The sequence below is a fragment of the Orcinus orca genome, chromosome 15 (assembly GCF_937001465.1).
Source record: "Orcinus orca chromosome 15, mOrcOrc1.1, whole genome shotgun sequence".
In the NCBI taxonomy this organism is placed as follows: Eukaryota; Metazoa; Chordata; class Mammalia; order Artiodactyla; family Delphinidae; genus Orcinus; species Orcinus orca.
In genome coordinates this window covers 70,677,170-70,697,019 of record NC_064573.1, presented here as the reverse complement: position 1 = coordinate 70,697,019, position 19,850 = coordinate 70,677,170, and the positions used below count along the sequence as shown (strand labels likewise).

Sequence of the window (19,850 nt, the reverse complement as noted above, 5' to 3'; positions counted from 1 at the left end):
ACTTATTTGGGTGGTGGGACACGATTAGGCTTTGCTAACAATCAAAGCAGCTGGGGGCAGCTGGGGTATGAAGTATGCTGGGAACCTCAGGGAGATTATGAAACATGCCTCTAAATTGTCCCACCAGCAGTAGAAAGTTGTCCACCAGTGCCAAGGAGGTTTGGGTGGGGCTCTGACAGCATCTGCCACAGTGGGCAGGCTCTTACTCGGTGGCTGGCATGCCCGGCCTGGCAAGCTCTGGCAGGGACCTGCTGGCTCCAGCAGACAGAGGGGGATGCTGGCTCTGGTGAACCTGAGCACGAGCCCAGAGGCTGTGAGCAGGGAGAGGTTGGTTACTTGTTCCTGTTTCTGCCGAGATCTGGGGCTCTTTGCACATAGTTGCCACTTTGGGTATAAAAGGATCTCCGAGCCCAGGGAGGTCATTTTCTTGGGTTCATCTTCTGAGGAGGAGTTTTATCATAAGCAGAACTCCTGCGTACTGAGCGCCTGCTGTATACACTTCCCAAGCCTCTTTGGTTCCTTGTGTTGTCGGAGATGCTGGACGAAGTCTGTCTGTCCCTCCCCCCAGCTCTCCACGTCTTTCCTGCGCTTGTACCGAAGGCCACAGGTCTAGCCCCGCAGGCCCCCTCCTCGTCCCAGTCTCTCTAAATGGTTAATAGTACTACTATTGATGAGGACAGTCATCGATGTGTGTGGCACCCACAGGCGTGTCCTAAGCACTTTGCAAGTGTGATTCCTTTAATCCTCACAAAAGCACAGGAAATACCTACCCATGATTCCATCTTATACTTGAGGAAGCCAAGGCTCAAAGAGGTGGAGTTACTTGCCCAAGTAACAGCTGGTGAGATCAAGACAGGACTGGACGCCCAGCTGGTTGACACTGGAAGTCCACGCTCTGCCCCGTCCTACAGAGGGACACGAACAGGGCGAGGAGAATGGGGGGCTCCTGGCTGCCAATCCTGCATGTTGTCCCCCAAGCATGTCGTCCTCTGTGCTCTTAATAACTGCTGATTACCCTGAGCAAAATTAAGGTCTAGAAGAACTGAGTGCAGGTGGTTTTTAATCCGAATTTAGGAGATGGTTGTGTTTTCTGTCACCAGATCAGGTAGATTGCCTTTAGGGGAGGGGCTTGATGACTCATCAGGGAACAGACCCCTTCTGCCCAGGTGGCTCTTAGAGCCCGTGGTTGGGAGGGGTGGCTCAGGGGAGGGCCCTCTCTGCCCTTCTTAGCTTCATTGCTGGTGGCTGAAAGCAAGAAGGTTTTGATGGGGGTCCTTCTGTATATCTTTTAGAGATAAAAGTGAAAGGACTCGGGAGCAGAGGGTAGACCCTCCCCCAACACACATGCACGCATGCGCGCGCAGACACACACACACACACACACACACACACACACACACACACACACACACACACACACACACACACACAGTGGACATTCCCTCCCCTTACAGCTGGGCTCCTGGTCCATCCTCAGTCTGTCATTGTCATTCACGTTAGACTTACCAGTGGGAGGCAGTGCATTGTCCCAGAGTCCAGGCCAGTGGAGACCCTGGAGTCTGTCTTAGGTAGGGTTTGGTTCCCCAGAACCAAGCTTGGGATGGGAAGCATTGATTGGATGGGGGAGGGGTGCTCTCAGGAGTGGGGGAGTGAGGGCAAGAGGAGCGGGCAGGGGAAGGGATGTGGCCTTACCCAAGTTTAGCTTCGCCTGAACCACTGGGGGGCTCTGGAGCCACAGAATGAATCCTGCCTTGATGCAAGGGTAAGTGGCCTTTTGTATCCCATATATGTGAGTCACTGGCTGTGGATGCCCTGGTTGGTAGGGGGTTTGCAGGGAGGGTTGGAGGTCTTGGCCTTTTGGAGGACAGCTCTCCTGGAAAAGTATGTATCTGTGAACAGACAACCCTCATAGCAGCTGCCGGGAGGGTGCAGCACCAGGGAAGGGGATCTGGTGGAGGGAGAAGGCAACAGTGTCTCCTGGTGGTTCTATGCTACATTTGTCCCTAATTGGCTGTGTGACCTTAGGCAAGTCACTTACCCTCTCTGGGCCCAGATTTCACCTTCTATACCTGGAGGGAGTTGCGCAGAATCATCTTGGCCCCATCCCTTTTTTTTTTTTTTTTTTGTGGTACGCGGGCCTCTCACTGTTGTGGCCTCTCCCGTTGCAGAGCACAGGCTCCGGATGCACAGGCTCAGCGGCCATGGCTCATGGGCCCAGCCGCTCCACGGCATGTGGGACCTTCCCGGACCGGGGCACGAACCCGAGTCCCCTGCATCGGCAGGCGGACTCCCAACCACTGCACCACCAGGGAAGCCCGGCCCCACCCCATTTTTAACCTCCATCAAATGACTCATTTTCTCCTTCAGACATTCATTTGTTTCAGCAAATGTTTATTGTTTACCTATTATGTGCCAGGTGACTTGCTAGGCTCTGATGATGAGACGGGGAGGGAACAGGACAGAGAGGGTCTCAGCCCTCAGGGGGTAAGACAATCAATTCAACAGACTTAAAACAGTAGGATCAGTGTCACAAAGAAGCAGAGAGCTGTGGGGATGAAAGCCTACCTGGGGTGGGAGCAGAGGTCTGGGAAGACTTCCTGGAGGAGAAGCATTTCATCAGAGAGCTGTTGCTGCATGAACGCACATGGGTACTGACATCACCCGGGAGAAACAGAAATGACCGGCATTTCCTTGCAGGTCTCTTTCCCATCTGAGGGTGGAATTCTTACAGATCCTGACTCCCTCCAGGCCAAAGCAAATTGAGATCTCCAGGCTGGGTGGAGCTGGGGGAATGGGAGGGGCCACTTGGTAGGAGATGAGGTCCTGGGGTATGTGGGAGGCACATCAGGCAGGGCTGTGGTGAGGGGCATGGCTTCATTTCGTAAGCACCTGCAGGCCATTGGAAGTTTGAGGGCTTGTTTTCTCAGGCATAACTTACAGTAAAGTACACGAATCTTACGTGTAAACTGGACACGCGTTTGCATATGAACACAGCACGTAACCACCACTCATATCAAGATATAGAACATTCCTAGGCCCCTAGAAAGCTTCATTATACCCATCCTAGTCAATACTCCCCAAATTGACCTACCTTCTGTCACCATTGGCTAGTTTTGCCTATTTCCTGAACTTCGTGTTAGTGCAATTTTACTGTACGAGTGCTTTTGGGTCCCGCTCATCGTAATGTCTATGAATTTATCCGCGTGTTTGCATGTTGCCATAGTTTGGTTTTTTTCATTGCTGTATTATATCCCATCATATGAGTATGCTGCGATTTATCCAGGCTACCGTGGATGGACACTTAGGTGGTTTCTAGGTTTTGGCTATGACGAATGAAGCTACTGTGGACATTCGTGTACACGTCTCTTGTGGACCTGAGCACTCATTTCTTTCGGGTAAATACTCAGGAGAGGAATTGCTGGGTCGTAAGTTAGATGCAGGTCAGCTTGAGTAGGTTCTGCCCAACAGTTTTCTAAAGTGTGCCAGTGTAAAATGGGTTCCACTTCCCCCCGGTCAACATGTCAGTCTGTTGTTCTGGCCATTGTGGTAGATGTCCGGTAGTATCTCATTGTGATTTTAATTTGTTTTCCGGATGACCAGTGAAGTTGAGCATCTTTTCATGTGCTTATTGCTCATTTGGAGATTTTTTTCTGTGTGTGTGCAGTGCCCATTCAAGTCTCTTGTCCTTAAAAAAAAAGCAAACAATAAGCCAGATTGTCTTTTTCGTACTGGTTTAGAGTTCTTTATGATTCTGGATAGAGTCCTTTGTGAAGTATATATGTCTGTGTGCATACACATGTGCACATGTATAAATATGATATAATATTTTAAATTATATTTATAAACATAATATAGATGAAATACTATACATCATACCATTTGTATACATAATATTTTATCCCAGTCCATGCCTTGCCTTTTCATTCTCTCCATGGTGTCTTCTGATGAACAGAAGTTTTCCTTCATTTTATTTAAGATCAGTTTTTCCCGTGTTTCCTTCTAGAAGCTGTACTGTTTTACCTCACAGGAAGCACTGTGAGGCGAGTGTGAAGGTGAGAGAGGGAAGGCAAGGAGCTAATAGAGGGTGTGTCATGGAGACAGGGCATAACGTGCACCTCAGAGTCTTCCCCCAGAGAGGGAAGGAGCTGGGGTATTGATACACCAGTTGCCATCTGTCTATGGTGGAGGGCTGCGCATGGGGCACTGCCCAACTGGCACTTCTGGCCTGTGCTCCCATGGCCAGAAACCAAGCCAGAGAGTTGCAGCCATCTTCAGTAGGCAGCCTTCTGCATCCCGGGGTGGGTGCTGAGAGTGGAAGGCAGGACACCTGAGGTGTCTGATGCACCCTTCTCGAGAAAGGCTTGGGCTCTCTGACATTCATATTATATTCAGAAATTTAGTCTGTTTCACTTTGTGCTTTCACGTACCTAGCATTTCTCTTTTAATTTGTTTATTTTATTTATTAATTTTTGGCGGCATTGGGTCTTCCTTGCGGTGCACGGGCTTCTCGTTGCGGTGGCTTCTCTTGTTGCGGAGCAGGGCTCTAGGCGCATGGGCTTCAGTAGTTGTGGCACGAGGGCTCAGTAGTTGTGGTTTGCGGGCTCTAGAGTGCAGGCTCAGTAGTTGTAGCGCACGGGCTTAGTTGCTCCACGGCATGTGGGATCTTCCCAGACCAGGGCTCGAACCCGTGTCCCCAGCATTGGCAGACGGATTCTTAACCACTGTGCCACCAGGGAAGTCCACGTACCTAGCATTTTTAAAACGTTTCTTTTTTTTCTATCATGAGCACATTTATTTGATCAGAAGTCAGCACAGCAAAGGAGTCCAGACGGTGGGCTTCGTGGTCTTGGTGTCTCTGAGCCTCAGTTTCCTCAACTATAAAATGGGAGTAAAACACTACTACCTGCCTCAGAGGTTGCCGGGAGAAGTGAAGCTTTGCCTATAAAGTGTTTCACCTGGAAACTGGCTACACATTCAATAAATAGAAACTGTTTTTGTTGCGATTAGTATTGTATAAAGTTAAGAAATTATAAATAAGCAAAAAAATAAAAATAGATTAAAATCCCCTGTAGTCTCATCTCCCTCCCACTTAGAGTCACCCTCTCTGAACGTTTCTTATATATTCTTCTAACACTTTCTGTAAGCCTCCTTGTATTCATATTTATATACCCATCCATGTGCATCTATAGAAAACAAGAAATGGGATCCCCACGGTCCATATCTTACCTAAGCGTTTTACAGTTTAACTTGTACTGATTTATTTGGCCAGGTCATACATTCACGGGGCTCAAAATGCAAAGTTACCAGAGTGCAGACAGTGAGAACTCTCCCTCCCATTTCTGGCCCTCAATTCACCCATTTCCCTGCCTGCCACCGCCAGGGAATGAATTTAAAATTTATTTTTAATTGTATTCCCCCCTGCCACCCTGAAACTCTTTGTAACTGCCTCTGTTGGGCAAGGAGCCCCTTATATCCTTGTAAGTGGCAAAGGTTACCCTAGAAATTGAACCATGTTAGCCTTGTGTGTTGATGGTGTCATTCTGGCCCTGTAGATAGAGATTTTCTTAGCGCTGTATGCCAGTTGATAAAGATGATGGATTAGGGGGTCAAAGGGACACTGGCTGATCTCTCAAACACGTGACACTCCTAGCTTTAAACCACAAGTGCTCTGTGCCCGTAATGAATGGCTGGAACTGCTGTTAACCAGAACCTTTCATTAACCGAGGCCTCTCCTCTGCCTCCCTCGCCTCTCACCCTGCGTTTAAGGCAGAGAGAGAAAGAGGTCAAAATAAACAGTTCTCGGTGCTGCTAAAGGTCATGACTCCTGAGAGTGGGTGAATAATTCATGGTTCAGTTAAATAAGGTTGGGCCTGGGGTTGAGGCAGCCAGCCCTGTGGCCCAGGCCTCCTCCGTGTTACGAAGGCTGAGGATGAAATTAGAAGATCCGGGGACTGAGTGCCAGCTTGTCCCTTCCCGCCCCTGTGACTCTGAGCCTCAGTTTCACATCTGTATATTGGGAATGTACAGCGCGGTCCAATAGAACTTTCTGCACTGCCCAGTAAGGCACCCAGCCTCCCGTGCCTGTTGAGCCCTTCAAATGGGGCTGGCATGACCAAGGCACTGAATTTAAAATTGTATTTAATTTTAATCAGTTGACATTTAAATTTTAGTAGCTGCATGGAAAAGTGCAGTGCCAGGACCTACCTTGTAGGATTTGATACTGTCAAGGTCCAAACAAGCAGGAATGGGGGGTTAAGAATTTTGGTGGCTCTGGTGGGGCTAACACAAAGGACTTCACAGAGGCTTGAGCTCTGGGGTTATTTAGGTAGCCATTCAGCTCCGTGCCGCCTCCTCCAGACAGTCCTCCCTTTCCTTTCTCCCCAACCAACTTAAGCTCTGTATGAGTTTCCTATTGCTGCTGTAACAAATTACCACAATTTACTGGCTTCAACAATGCAAGTTTATTACCTTATAGTTCTGGAGGTCAGAAGTCTAGTGAAGGTCGGCTGGGGTGTGTTCCTTGCAGAGGCTCTAGGGGAGCATCCATTTCCCTGCCTTTTCCAGCTTCCAGAGGTTGCTGCATCCCTTGGCTTGTGGCCCCGCATGGCTCTAATCCCTGTTCCCTTCATCACATTTTCTCTCTCTGACTCTGACCCACTTGCCTCTCTTCCATAAGGAACCTTGTGATGACGTCGGGCCCACCCAGCTAATCCAGGATAATTTTCCGATCTCAAGAGACTTCGCTTGGTCACATCTGCAAAGATAACAGAGTCACAAGTTTTGGGGATCAGGATGTGGACATCGTTGGGGGGCATTATTCTGTCTACTCTAAGCCCTTCCTCCCGAGGGCCTCAGTCTCACCTCCCTGCTGTGGTCACTGTCTGTGGCCATGTCTGCAACTATGTCTGCCTCCCCAGCTACACTGTGCTTTGAGCACAAGGATGTTTTGCCCCAAAACTTGCCTGAAAACCCAGTCTGAGCTAGACAGGTCCCGTGAAGGACAAAATGGCAAAGTGTATACACTGTGGAGTCAAACGCCTGAGTGGAATCCCAGATCTGCTAACTTACTAAGCAGTTGACCTCAGCCAATCACTTTGCCTTTTGAAACCTCAGTTTACCTATCTATAGAATGGGGATAATAATAGCATCAGCCCCAGAAGGTCATTGAAGAGATTAACAGGGCCCAGCACAGGGGTAGGGGTGGAGGTGGGTGGGGGCATGGCGTGGGGAGGGGAGGGGATGCCAGCACTTAACCCAGCAACTGTTGGCTGCTGCAGGATGAACTGGGTGGGATTGAACTGGGTGGGATTGGGAGGGAGGCTGCCTGAGTTCAAATCCCAGCTCCAACCCCATGGGCAAATTGCTAAACCTCCCTTGGCATCGTTGTCCTCGTCCATCAAGTGGGCCTAATCATGCGACCCACCCCAGAAGGTGGATTAAGTGGGGAAGTTCATTTAACTCACAAAAGGAGTGCCCAATTAGTGTTAGTGATCTGATGATGGTAATTATTAACACCAAGCTTTCCCAGAGCCCAGCACTTAATAGGTTGGAGGACAAAGCAATTGAATAAACTTGGGATTGTTCATTGGGTTCTCTTTTTGGCAGCCGGGCCAGGTATATTTCTTCAGCTCCACTGAGGCCTGGGTTCTGTACCAGGAGGGCCTGTCTGTCGTGCCCCGAGGCTGGCAGCGCCAGGCCCTGACAGGTTTACAGGGGAGCTGGGAAGCTGGTCCCAGAGGATGAGGAGGAAGAGTCATTGGTTGCCTGAAGGGTATCGGAGGCACAGTGACCCTCCTGGGAAAACCAGGAGAGGACATATCAGCCGTCACTGCAGGTTCACTGCCATGGGCGGAGCCCCGATGAGAACGGCTGGTGGGGGTGGAGTGGGGTGGGTGCAGCAGCCGGGGGTGGACCTGGGACTGTTTACATCCCTGGGACACCACTTCGGTCTTGACCATCCTTTCAGGCTTTTCTTGCACCTGGTTTTGGGAGGGTTGCTCTTTGGTGTCTATATTCTTCGGTGCTTCCACCTGATTCTAATCAAGGCTTGTGTAGCTGACAGGCTGGTATTGGATCTTAGACCAGCCTTGAGAAGAGTATCCACTTACCCAGTCCCTGAATCACTATCTCTCCCAAATTCCTTCATCAGAGAGCTATTCCTTTAAATCTAGCTAAAAAACTCCCACGAACCCACACATCCCTCCATCAGGCTCCATGTTCTGTTTGTTTATTTGCTCATTTATTTATCATGCATTTGCAGAAACCTACTGTGTATGTGCCAAGTATACTGATGGTGTTTTACATGCACCATCTCCTTTAATCCTCGGAATCCTTTGAGGTAGGTATCACTGAACTTAATTTACCCATGAAGAAACTGAGCTTTCAGGGGTGAAGTGGCTTGTCAAAAGCACTACTACAGGGCTTCCCTGGTGGCGCAGTGGTTGAGAGTCTACCTGCCAATCCAGGGGACACAGGTTTGTGCCCCGGTCTGGGAAGATCCCACATGCCGTGGAGCGGCTGGGCCCGTGAGCCATGGCCACTGAGCCTGCGCGTCCGGAGCCTGTGCTCCGCGATGGGAGAGGCCACAGCGGTGAGAGGCCCGCGTACCGCAAAAAAAATAAAAATAAAAAATAAATAAAAGCACTACTACATTCACTGTGTTTACTTAGAAGACGTTTGTCCACTTAACAAATTTGTACCCAAACTCCCTGTGTCCGTTAGGAATGCTTTTGCCTTCATGTAACAGAAACCTTAACAATGGCTTAAATAGTACATTGTTATTTTTCACATAACAATAACAACAACAAAAATCCAGAGGAGAACGGTTCAGTTAGTTTAGTAGCTCAGCTATGTCATCAAGGTCTTTTCCATGTCACTATCCTTAAAGTATCACCTGTGATCCCATGGTCCCAAAATGGTTGCCTTGGTTCCAGACATCACATCTTTGTTCCAGGCAGGAAAATGGGGAAGGAGCACCACAAGCTGCATCTGCCTGTTTTTGACTCCAATACCATGATCTTTCCACTTTACCAGTGAATTCCAGTCACATGGGCTTTTAAAAAAATAATTAATTAAATAATTGATTTATTTTTGGCTGCGTTGGGTCTTCGTTGCTGCGCGGGGGCTTTCTTTAGTTGTGGCGAGCAGGGTCTACTCTTCGTTGTGGTGTGTGGGCTTCTCATTGCGGTTGCTTCTCTTGTTGCAGAGCACGGGCTCTAGGCGCGTGGACTTCAGTTGTTGTGGCTCGCAGGCTCTAGAATGCAGGCTCAGTAGTTGTGGCTCACAGGCTTAGTTGCTCCATGGCTTGTGGGATCTTCCTGGACCAGGGCTCGAACCCGTGTCCCCTGTCTTGGCAGGCGATTCTTAACCACTGTGCTACCAGGGAAGCCCCTGTCACATGGGCTTTTGCCATTTGTACATAACCCCTGTATCATCATTTTATTTTTAAACTTTCACTTTTCCGAAAGTTAAATAAAATTTTAAAGGAACCATTACAAACATCTTACTGTAAATAGCAAACCAGTGTCACTTGTCTTAAATTGAAAACAACAGTAAAATTAAATACAATGAAAATAAAATTATATTTTAAAATCTGCTGCTGCAGCTGATGGTCTGAGCTTGGAGCTGTGTCTTTTTTCTTAAACCTGGGAGATTAGCAGATAGTGTAGGTGTTAAAGTCATGGTGGCACCAAGCAGAGATGGGCTCAGGAACTGCATGAGAAGGCACCCATGAGAATCAGAAAGGAAACAGTTTGCACAGAATGTCATTCACAGAAGCTTCATGCTGTGCCTGGATGTCAAAGCATCCTAAGTGTTACCAAAGACCATCTTGTGTCCCGCATGGTCTGCCTCCCACCGCTGGGGAACCCAGCACTCTCCTATTCTGCCTTTCCCGTGCCAGGCATCAGGTAGGTTCTGGGAAGGGGAACTCAGAGCCGGAGGGGTCTGTGTCCTGGGTGGGCTCAGGAGGGATCTGTAAATCTTGCAGGGGGGAGACTGTCAGGCTTATCTCTGATACAAGGCATGATGATCAGGTAAATAGCCAAAGAAGGTTGGAAGACACTTTGGCTTAGGAAGTCAGCGCAGGCTTCCTGGAAGAGGTGTCCCTTAGTCTGCTGTAAAAGCATGAGTGGGATTTGGGCAAATGGAAATTGTGCTGTGGGTAAAGGGCTCTCCACGGAGAAGAAATAAGTGAAAAAGATACTCAGGTCGTGGGGTACCTTTGGGAATCTGGGAGTGGAGGCAGGGCCTGTAGTACAGATCATGTTGGTTAGTTTTGGCCTGTGGGTGGGTTGGTGGGGGGGGGGTCTTGAATACCTTGTCCAAGGCAATGGACAGTGGGAGACATTTATTTTGGAGCTGGGGAACACATGATCAGACCTTCCCAGGGTTTGAGTTTGAACATAAGGCAGCTCTTGGGCCAAAATAAGCTAATTCCTCCAGAAACCTATCTGTGCTCGGAGGGAATTATTTATTTATTTTTCTGAAATGCAATATGCGCCTCTCGGGCTCCCTAAGGAGAGAGCATGTTATACTCAGATTTTTCTGAGTCCAGCATTGATCTGTGTGTCGTGTTGAACTGAGCTCTGAGGTTGAATTTCCTCTGCCGTGAATGTCATTTCTGGGGCAGGGCTTTCTTCCTGCCTACCCTTCCGACGCCAGGCAGGACACAGCCTCTGGGCTGGGCCCAGACTCACCTCTCCCTGTGAGCCGTTCTAATTGCCCTTGCAAATCTTACAGTCAAGTGCGTGATGATGGTCCAGCCATAAGTGAGACCCAGTAAAGCTGCCAGTGATGGCACAGTCAGCCCTGGGGCCCTGGTTTATTTCTCATCTTTACTGGGTCTGCCCCAGGGCAGAGGTTAAGAACCCTGGCCTCCTAAGCTTTGACTCAAGTCAGCATGGGACATGTTTCCCTTAGGTGTGAAGGGAAACACATGGATGTATGTCCATTCTGCATATATCCAAAGCTCTGAAAAAAGTGTACACCCTTGGAACCAGCCAGCCCACTTCTAGGCAGCATTTACCTTGGGAAAGTCATTGCACGTGGGTGTTCATTGAAGTGTTGGTTTTAATAGTCAGAGATTGGAAACAACCTAAGGATACAATAGTGGAGGATGGATTCGATATAATGATGAGATATCCATGTAATGGGATACTGCAAAGCATGAGAAACGGCTGTAGAGTTGTGTAGCTATTGATGTGAAAGGTATTTATGACGTATTTTGAAATTAAACAAAACAAAGCAAGTTCCTAAACAGCACGCGTGACCTGATTGCATTTTAGTTTTGACAAAAAGTTCCCACTTATATTGGAAATGGCCAGATGGATGGACATCAGAATGCTAGTAATGGCTGTTGGCTCTGGCTGGTGGGATATAGGATTATTAAAAACATTTTGCTCATTTATATTTTTGAATTTTTCTGCAATTACTATGTGGAGAACCTGAAGAGACCTCGTGAAGACGTAGGTCTCCGCCAGAAAAGCGTGAGAGCTTTAGATAACTTAAAGGGGGGATGTCACATCCTTGGGGGAGTCCAGTCTCTCAGGGGACTGAGTTCTCTACAGTCTAGAGCAGGGGTCACAAACTCTTTCTGTAAAGGGCTAGAGAGTAAATATTTTAGGCTTTCTGGGCCATACGGCCTCTGTGGCAACCACTCCGGTCTGTCTTCATGCCTTGGAAGAAGCCATCGATAACATGTAAATTAATGGGTGTGTGTCTGTCTTCCAATAAAACTTTATTTACAAGAACAGGCAGTGGGCCAGATGTGGCCTACAGACTGTAGTTTGCCCATCCTTGATCCCAAGAAAAACAAACAAACCCAAGAAAGCTGCTTGCTTAATGGTTTTGGTGAGTGCTGTAGCCAGCCCAGAAATAGCACAAATAGTAGGAAGGAACAGGCCAATGCAAGTTGAAAAGGCGGATGTTTAAGTAAAGGCATGAAGGCCACTTGTAACATTCTTTCTCCAAATCAGCAGTTGCACCTGGACAAGCGGTATTGGGGTGAGGCAGTCTGGATTATGCTTTGGCGTGTCTAAGATGCCAATTAGCTCACCAGAGGCTCTGAAGAGTCTTGTGGGAAGGACAGTAGTTTACACGCTGTTGAGCTCGCATTTCCCAAACTCCTTCTATTGACATACACCACAGGACCCTTTGTGTGGGTGTGAATGTGTACCACCCATATCTTGTGGTACGGGGCCAGCTGGGAAAAAGCGCCCTCAAACTGTTCCTCTGTGTTCCAGAGTCTGAAAGGTCAGATGCCCTGAATTCTAATTCATTACAACTTGAGATTGACACAGAAGTCAAGGCTGTACTAATTAAGGCAGTTCCTACAGAATCACACACATTGAGTAGGAAACTTAGCTCTCACTACTTCCGTCAGCACTGAATGAGAATTTTATCGAGTCCCTTAACAATCCTTTATTGAGCACCAGTTGTTCAGAAGGAATCGTGGGGGACCAGGGGATGTAGAACAGTCATCTCAGGATCTCAGAGAGCTGGGCTTCACAGGGGATGAGCCAGGGGCAGAGAAAAGTTGCATAATGCAAACCTGAGAAGTCCTGGGGCTGAGCCAAACCACAGTCACAGAATCTGGCAGGGACTTGTCCAAGCTCTCATTGCAAGTTTGTGAAGGAACTGAGACCAGAACTAGGGTGAGAGACATATTGGGTGATTCCATTTCTTTGAAATATCCAGAAATGGCAACTCCTTAGAGACAGAAAGCAGAGTAGTGGTTGCCAGAGGCTGGGGAAGGGGAGAAGGGGGAGTGGCTGCTTCTTGGGTATGGGATTTCCTTTGGGGTGGTGGAAATGTTTTGGAAGTAGATAGTGGCGATGGTTGCACAATACCGTGAATTTACAAAATGACACTGCTTTCACGCTTTGAAATGGTTGAAATTATGAATTTCATGTTATGTGGTTTCTACCACAGTTTAAAAAAAAAAATGTAGGATGATGGAATAATTTATTGTCCAAACCTGGGCACTTTTGAGAGTGAACGCGTTCTGTCCCAGGTAAACCAGGATCTGTGATCACCTTGACTAAAATCACCCAGTTCTGACTCTCGGACCAGTGTTTTGTACCCTCCAGTGCGACTCTGACTCAACAAAAGTGCATGGTTTTTCGAAAGTTGTGCCACTCAGACTTTTCACCAAGATAGCCCCACGTTGCCCCAAGGAGAATAAGTGAACAGGCTTGCGCTATATGACTGTGTTTCTCCCGTACCTTTGGGCCTTTGCACATGCTGTTCCCTCTCCTGGCTCCAACCTCCTCCTCTGCTTGGCTGTCTCCTACCAGTCTCAGATGAGATGTCACCTCTTCCAGGAAGGCATCCCTGACTACTCCTCCTTTGGGCTTTTACAGCCTCGTTTTCTGCCCCTATTAGAGCACCACCCGATTGTAATCAGGAATGGGGTCTCCTTTGCTTCCCATTGCATTCCTAACGGGGATGGGGGCAGAGCCGAGTGTGGACCATGAGAGCTTTTAATGGAGATTTGCCTAAAGGACATGGGTCCCCATGAGCTGAGTCACATGGTAATTAGAGCTTAAGCATTAGATTTCCTTTCTATTTGTCTTTAGTTTCTTGGGTTTTTTTTTATTGTGGTAAAATATACATAGCATAAAATATATCATCGTAACTATTTTTAAGTGTGTAGTTCAGCAGCGTTAAGTACATTCACTCAACCATCACCACCATCCATCTCCAGAATTATTTTTCGTTTTTTTTTTTTTTTTTTTTGCGGTACGCGGGCCTCTCACTGTTGTGGCCTCTCCCGTTGCGGAGCACAGGCTCCGGACGCGCAGGCTCAGCGGCCATGGCTCACGGGCCCAGCCGCTCGGCTGCATGTGGGATCTTCCCGGACCAGGGCACGAACCCGTGTCCCCTGCATCGGGAGGCGGACTCTCAACCACTGCGCCACCAGGGAAGCCCTCTGTTTTTTTTGATGGTAGACACCATAATGGGTGTGAAGTGTCCTTTACATTTGAACATCATAAAAAAGCACTTGTTCTAGTTAAGCCCATGTGGACTTTGGAAGGAATCCTATGGAGGGGAGGGTGGATCAGCATACCTCCTGCTGCCCACGGCAGATCCATTCACTCCTCCAGCTTCAGTTTCCTCACCTGTAAGATGGGCTTCATAATAGGACCTGCTTCTTTTTTTTTTTGGCCATGCTGCATAGCATGAGAGATCTTAGTTCCCCAACCAGGGAGTGAACCCTCATGTCCTGCAGTGGAAGCGCAGTCTTAAGCACTGGACTGCCTGGGAAGTCCCAGGACCTGCTTCTTTGTATTGTTAAGGGGACGAAATGAGTCATATTCGTAAGGCACTTAGCACAGTTCCTGGCACACGCTTAGTGCTTAATAAATGATAGTTATCTTTATCCTCAGCTTTTTTTAAAAAAAAATTTTATTTATTTATTTATTTGGTTGTGTCGGGTCTTAGGTGAGGCAGGCGGGCTCCTTAGTTGCAGCTTGCAGGCTCCTTAGTTGTGGCTCACTGGCTCCTTAGTTGTGGCATGCATGCGGGATCTAGTTCCCGGACCAGGGATCGAAACTGGGCCCCATGCATTGGGAGCATGGAGTCTTACCCACTGCACCACCAGGGAAGTCCCTATCCTCAGCTTTTGAAAGCTCTGAAAGTGGGCAGGAAGGGAGCCTTGGTACCTCTACATTTTGAATTGATGGGGAGAACACAGCTCAGAGGGAGACTTCCGGTATTGAGGCCTAAAAAGAAATCTGCACAAACAACATTAATGGAAATAAAAAGGAATCTCAAAGTGAAAAGGAATTTAAAAATATAACAGTTCCACCCTTGTCCCCGACACTTTTCCTTTTCACCTGTCCCTTTCCCCTTCCAGACCTTGACCATTTGTATAAACAATTTTTGCCGTTGTCACAGCCTTGAATACAGAAAATTACCCACCTGCCACCCTCTCTCCAACAGCATTCTCATGAGCTCTTCTCACTTTCCTGCACAGGGTCCCCAGTCCTCACTTTCAAGAGATGCAGAACAGCCCCTTACACGTGGCTGAGAGACTTTCACCTTTTGTGGAGAATGTGGATTATTTCTAGGTTTTTGCCATGATAGCCATGGCAGCCATCTTTTGGAAAAATAAATTTATTTATTTATTTATTTTCATTTTTGGCTGCGCTGGGTCTTCGTTGCTGTGTGCAGGCTTTCTCTAGGTGCGGCATGCGGGGGCTACTCTTCGTTGCAGTGTGTGGGCTTCTCATTGCAGTGGCTTCTCTTGTTGAGGAGCGCGGGCTCTAGGCACGTGGGCTTCAGTAGTTGTGGCGCATGGGCTCAGTAGTTGTGGCTCGCGGGCTCTAGAGTGCAGGCTCAGTAGTTGTGGCTCACAGGCTTAGTTGCTCTGCAGCATGTGGGATCTTCCCGGACCAGGGCTCGAACCCGTGTCCCCTGCATTGGCAGGCAGGGAAGTCCCGCAACCATCTTTTCTGATCACAAACTCAGGCCATGTGGTGTGAAGGGATTTTTGTGCCACTTGTGGGCAGACTGGGAACTGGAGATCTAGTCTACCCGCTGACGTTGCAACTTTTGTGACATTTCAAATGGCTTCTGAGTCCTGGGTTTTTTCAAATAAGAGTTATCACCCTAAGTTCAGGGTGCGTTATTGCTGCACTTGGATGGACAACACTGCAGGGGGCATCTTTGTGTGTATGGTTTTCTCTTCCTTTAGATTCCTTCCATAGGACACGTTTTTAGACGTGGGATTACTGAGTCAAAAATAAATGAATGTTTTTGGGGTGAGGTATATGGGGGGGAAACACTTGATTCATAGTCAGAAGATTTCAACTGTAACACTACCCCTCACTAGCTTGAGATCTGACTCATTTCCCTCATCTGTAGAATGGTGGTAATAAACTGAAAAGCACAGGATTGTTGAGAATATTACATGGGAGAAGGCAGAAGGTGCAGAGTCACTTAGTGTGGTCCCTGAGTCTTGATGGGGTCTCCAATAATATTAGTGGAAAGTGAATATTGCCAAATTGCTTTTGTAACTTACATTGTCCCTGGGAGCAGATGAGCATGTCAGTTTTCCCACACCCACGCCTGCATTGGATACTATTATTTTCTTCTTTCAGGGATGCTCTCCCTTGAGGTATTTTTTGCACACTGACTTTATGTCCGGTGCAGCATCAGACCCTGGGGGTACAGCTGCGAACCAGACCCAGGACCCTCCTGACCTGGAGCTCCCCCCACTCTAGAGGCAGTCACCACATGTGGGATCAGTGCTGGGCTAGGGAGAAGCTCTGGGAGTTAGATACCAGAGCAGAGAAGAGGCACCTGAACCCACCCTGGGGCATCAGGGAAGGCTTCCTGGAGGAGGTGGCTGCTTGGAGCTGAGATTAACCAGGCAGTAGGAAATGGCAGTGTAGAGGCGGGAAGGTGAGGAAAAGCATGATGTGTCTTGTGACCTGTCTGAGGTTCATGTGCTGCAGTAAGTATGTGAGTGAGTGTGAGAGACAGACAGATGGATGGAGGGGGAGGTGTCAATCATGAGACTGAAGCTGGAGAGATGAAGAGGATCCAGATCCTGCCAGGCCCCAGGGAAGGAGTTTGATCTTCATTCAGAGGGCAGTGGGGAGGTGTGGGGAGTGACATGGTGGCCCCTGCGTATCAGAGAATCACTCTGGCTGCTGCTAGAACAGATTGGAGGAGACACCAGCAGAGAAAGTTACTTACCTAACAACATTCTATGCCTCTTGCTTATTTATTTCGTTTATTGTCTTTTCCTATGTTCATGATTGTCAGCTCCATGGGAACAGGGCTTTCTGTATGTTTTGTTCACTGTTGTGTCCCCAGAGCCTGGTACATGGTAGGTGTTCAGTAACTGTGTATTGGAATGAATGAATGAATGAATGAGCTGGGGCCACAGCCATGGGGACGGAGAGGAGAGGATGCATACACTCCATCGATATTAGACATTGGTCCCCCTCCCTCTGGGGCCTGTGGACGGACAACGCCCATGCATTTACCGCAGCCCTGCTTTCCTGGGGAGACCTGGACATGCACTTGGCCCTTCACACGGGGCACCACACAGGATGGATCCGCAGATTTGGGAGCCCAGGTCACATTCCAGAAGACGCTGGAAGGTGGCAGGACTGGCTCACGGCCCTCACCAGATTGTGGCATTCCCAGGAAGCGGCACCCAGAGATGGCTGAGTGAATGACTGTGAGCTCCCAGATCGGATTTAGGGGTGTCATTATGAAAGATTGGCAACAGCTGTTCAAATGAATCAACGCCTCTGAATCTGAGAGAGAAGCTACCAAATGGTTGGGTTCTGAATGGAAGGGCTTCTCCTGCCTCGTCCCTGTGAGGTTCTCTCGGATTCCCTGGGAGCCTGTGCGCTCCACGGTGCACCCGCAGCACCCAGCACAGAGCCTGGCTTGTAGAGGGAAGGTCAGAGGGATGGGAGGAATGAATGCTCGTGAGCGACGCCTGTCTAATTTCAGTGACGATCGGTTTCGGTGACTCAACCCTCAGGAACCTGGTTTTCTCTGCATGAAATCGCAGGAAATGGGGGAGATCGAGCCTGTGGACCTGGCGGGTTCAGCAACCGCAGAGGTACACCCACCACTACCCCCACTGCTGCCCCGCATCCTCCGTGTCCTGGTCCACCGCAGCCTCCTGACCTCCCAGATCAGCCTGGCTCCCCATCTGTCCCCCCATGCCGACCTTCACGGTTATTTGTAGATAAAACCAGACACAGCTCATACCTGGTGTCCCTGCTTTCTCCAGGGAGCTCTTGTTTACCTGGCTCTGGCCATCGTGCTAATATATTTAAAAAGAGTGAGCGAGGCCACCCCAGGAATAAACAGCATCTGTCCTCTGTGTGAGTGGGCTTCTGAAATGTTTTGGAAGAGACTAACATCTCTTAAATTAAGCATAACATATGTGATGCATTTAAAGCAAGCTTTTAAAGCGAACATTTCAGTTGGTTTTCTTGTATTTTACAACAGGTTAAAGGAAAACCTGAGAATCATGGGTTTCTAGGTTTGGGAAAGAGTTCAAAATATTATTTAGTCATCGACTATGGTGGTTTAAAAACTCTTTTTTTTCCCCCTTTGTTCATTGATTGATTGATTCCTTCATTGATTCGTTCATGCAACCATATTTATAGACCAGGCATCTGCCTGGCATTTCAGATGGAAACTTGAGAGGGAGCCCAAGATAGAAAGGAGATTACAGATAACAGAGACACCGTTCTGGTTAAGAGGGGTGCGGACCAAGAGCCTTTCTCTTGTTTCCCCTTTTTCCTTCCCTGCAATCTGGCTACTGAGATGGGTTCAGAGATCCCAAAGTGGGGGCCGCATTTGTGAGCCATCAACCCTGGTTCAGCAACAGCGCTCTTGGTGGTTCTTCCCAGGAAAAGCTGTATAGAGAAGCGTTCGTTCATTCCGCCTTTGGGCAGATGAGCCGGTGTGACAGTCTGGGGTTAATGTGGTCACAGCAGGTGTCTGACGGCGGCCTGTCCCAGGCAGTGCATCAGGTGAAACTGGTGGGGCCTCTGGGCGGGGTCAGCAGGTTGAGCTCCCAGCTGGGCTCTTCGTAGCTCCTTGGTTCTGTCATTCAGCAGCAATTGACCTGTGGCCACACCAGAACTTGCCAGAGCCAGAGGAACTAGTTCACCTTGTGACCAAGACTGCTTAGTGTCATGAAACTCAGGACTCTGGCCCTTATTTAGAATCTTAGAAGGGTGGGGAGCAGGGCCAGGAGAATAGTTCTTCATTCATTTCTTTATTCACTCAATAATTATGTGCTCAGTGCTCTTATCTGCCAGGCCACTGTGCTAGCTCTTGGGGATTCAGGGTGACTCCTGGGGGCTTCCCATTGATGTGAAATGAAGGATCTTGAACTATTAAATGTAGCTGTGTAGCTATGAGGCGTCTGGCTGAGTGTCTGTGGGTCTCTCTGGACACGTAAGAGGGAGATTATACTAGGTTGGAGGGGGGCAGCTGTGTCTGGACTGCAATCTTAGGGGAGGGCCTGCGTCTGTGTGTAGTGACAGGGATATCTCAGAGAACAGGCACAGCACATGCAAAGGCCCTGAGGAGGCATGTGAGGACCTCCAAGAGATGCAATGTACAAATACTGCTGAGCAGGAGAACCAGGGGAAATAGCTCCCAAATTAGCCAGCTCTTTGAGTCTTCCGGAGTTCCCTCCTCTAAACCGCGGGAGTCTTCCGGGACCACCACTCCCAATTTTAGGCAGGTAATCCTCCTTTTCCTGTGCTCCCATGTCCCCCTTTATAAACCATGATGTTTATTGCCCAGTGTTGTAATCGCTTGTGTGTGTGTGTATGCGTGTGTGTGTTTCTCACACAAGACTCTGAGGTCCCTGGATGCAGGGGGTATTTCTTATTCATCCTTGTGAACGTGGTAGGTGCTCAGTAAACATGTATCAGAGGAACGGGGGAGATTTTTATGGAGCGCCTGCGGTTTGTACTCTGCACCCTTGATGCCCACGTGTATAGATAAGGCGACAATACTGAAAAGCTGCTAGGAGCGTGAGTTTTACAAGCTGGCGGAGACACCAGCAGATGCAGTTGGAGCTCGAAAGCCTTTGCGCCGTCTGTGCACATATTGCCGGAACCCCGGAACTGAGGCTCTCGCCCTGTGTCTCCCCAGACCTGCTTGAAACTCAGCCTGCTGGGACGAGCCTCCCCTCCCCTGCCGGCTCCTGCCATGGGAGTGTGCGGACAGCCCCATTGGAGATGAGACGCGATACCGCTGGCTTTCTCTGGCAGTCACACGTCCCCAGCCAGGACCTGCCAGCTCAGGTAAGTGGGGCTGGAGTGTCCGGGGGTGGGCAGGGCTCCTGTGGGTTC

At 48.8% G+C, this 19,850-nt stretch overlaps 1 protein-coding gene across 7 annotated transcripts in view; it reads left to right on the top strand.

Annotated features, from left to right (window-relative positions):
- The window catches only part of KIAA1671 (KIAA1671 ortholog), a 186,043-nt gene that overhangs the window by 33,691 nt on the left and 132,502 nt on the right, over positions 1 to 19,850 (top strand). For 6 of the 7 annotated variants that reach the window (XR_007471639.1, XM_049697805.1, XM_033412878.2 and 3 more), the window contains exon 2: positions 19,651 to 19,802. The gene's annotated coding sequence lies outside the window, so the exon portion shown is untranslated. Of the gene's footprint in view, positions 1 to 17,464; positions 17,588 to 19,650; positions 19,803 to 19,850 lie in introns of those variants that run through there. The other variant, XM_033412879.2, reaches the window with a different exon arrangement.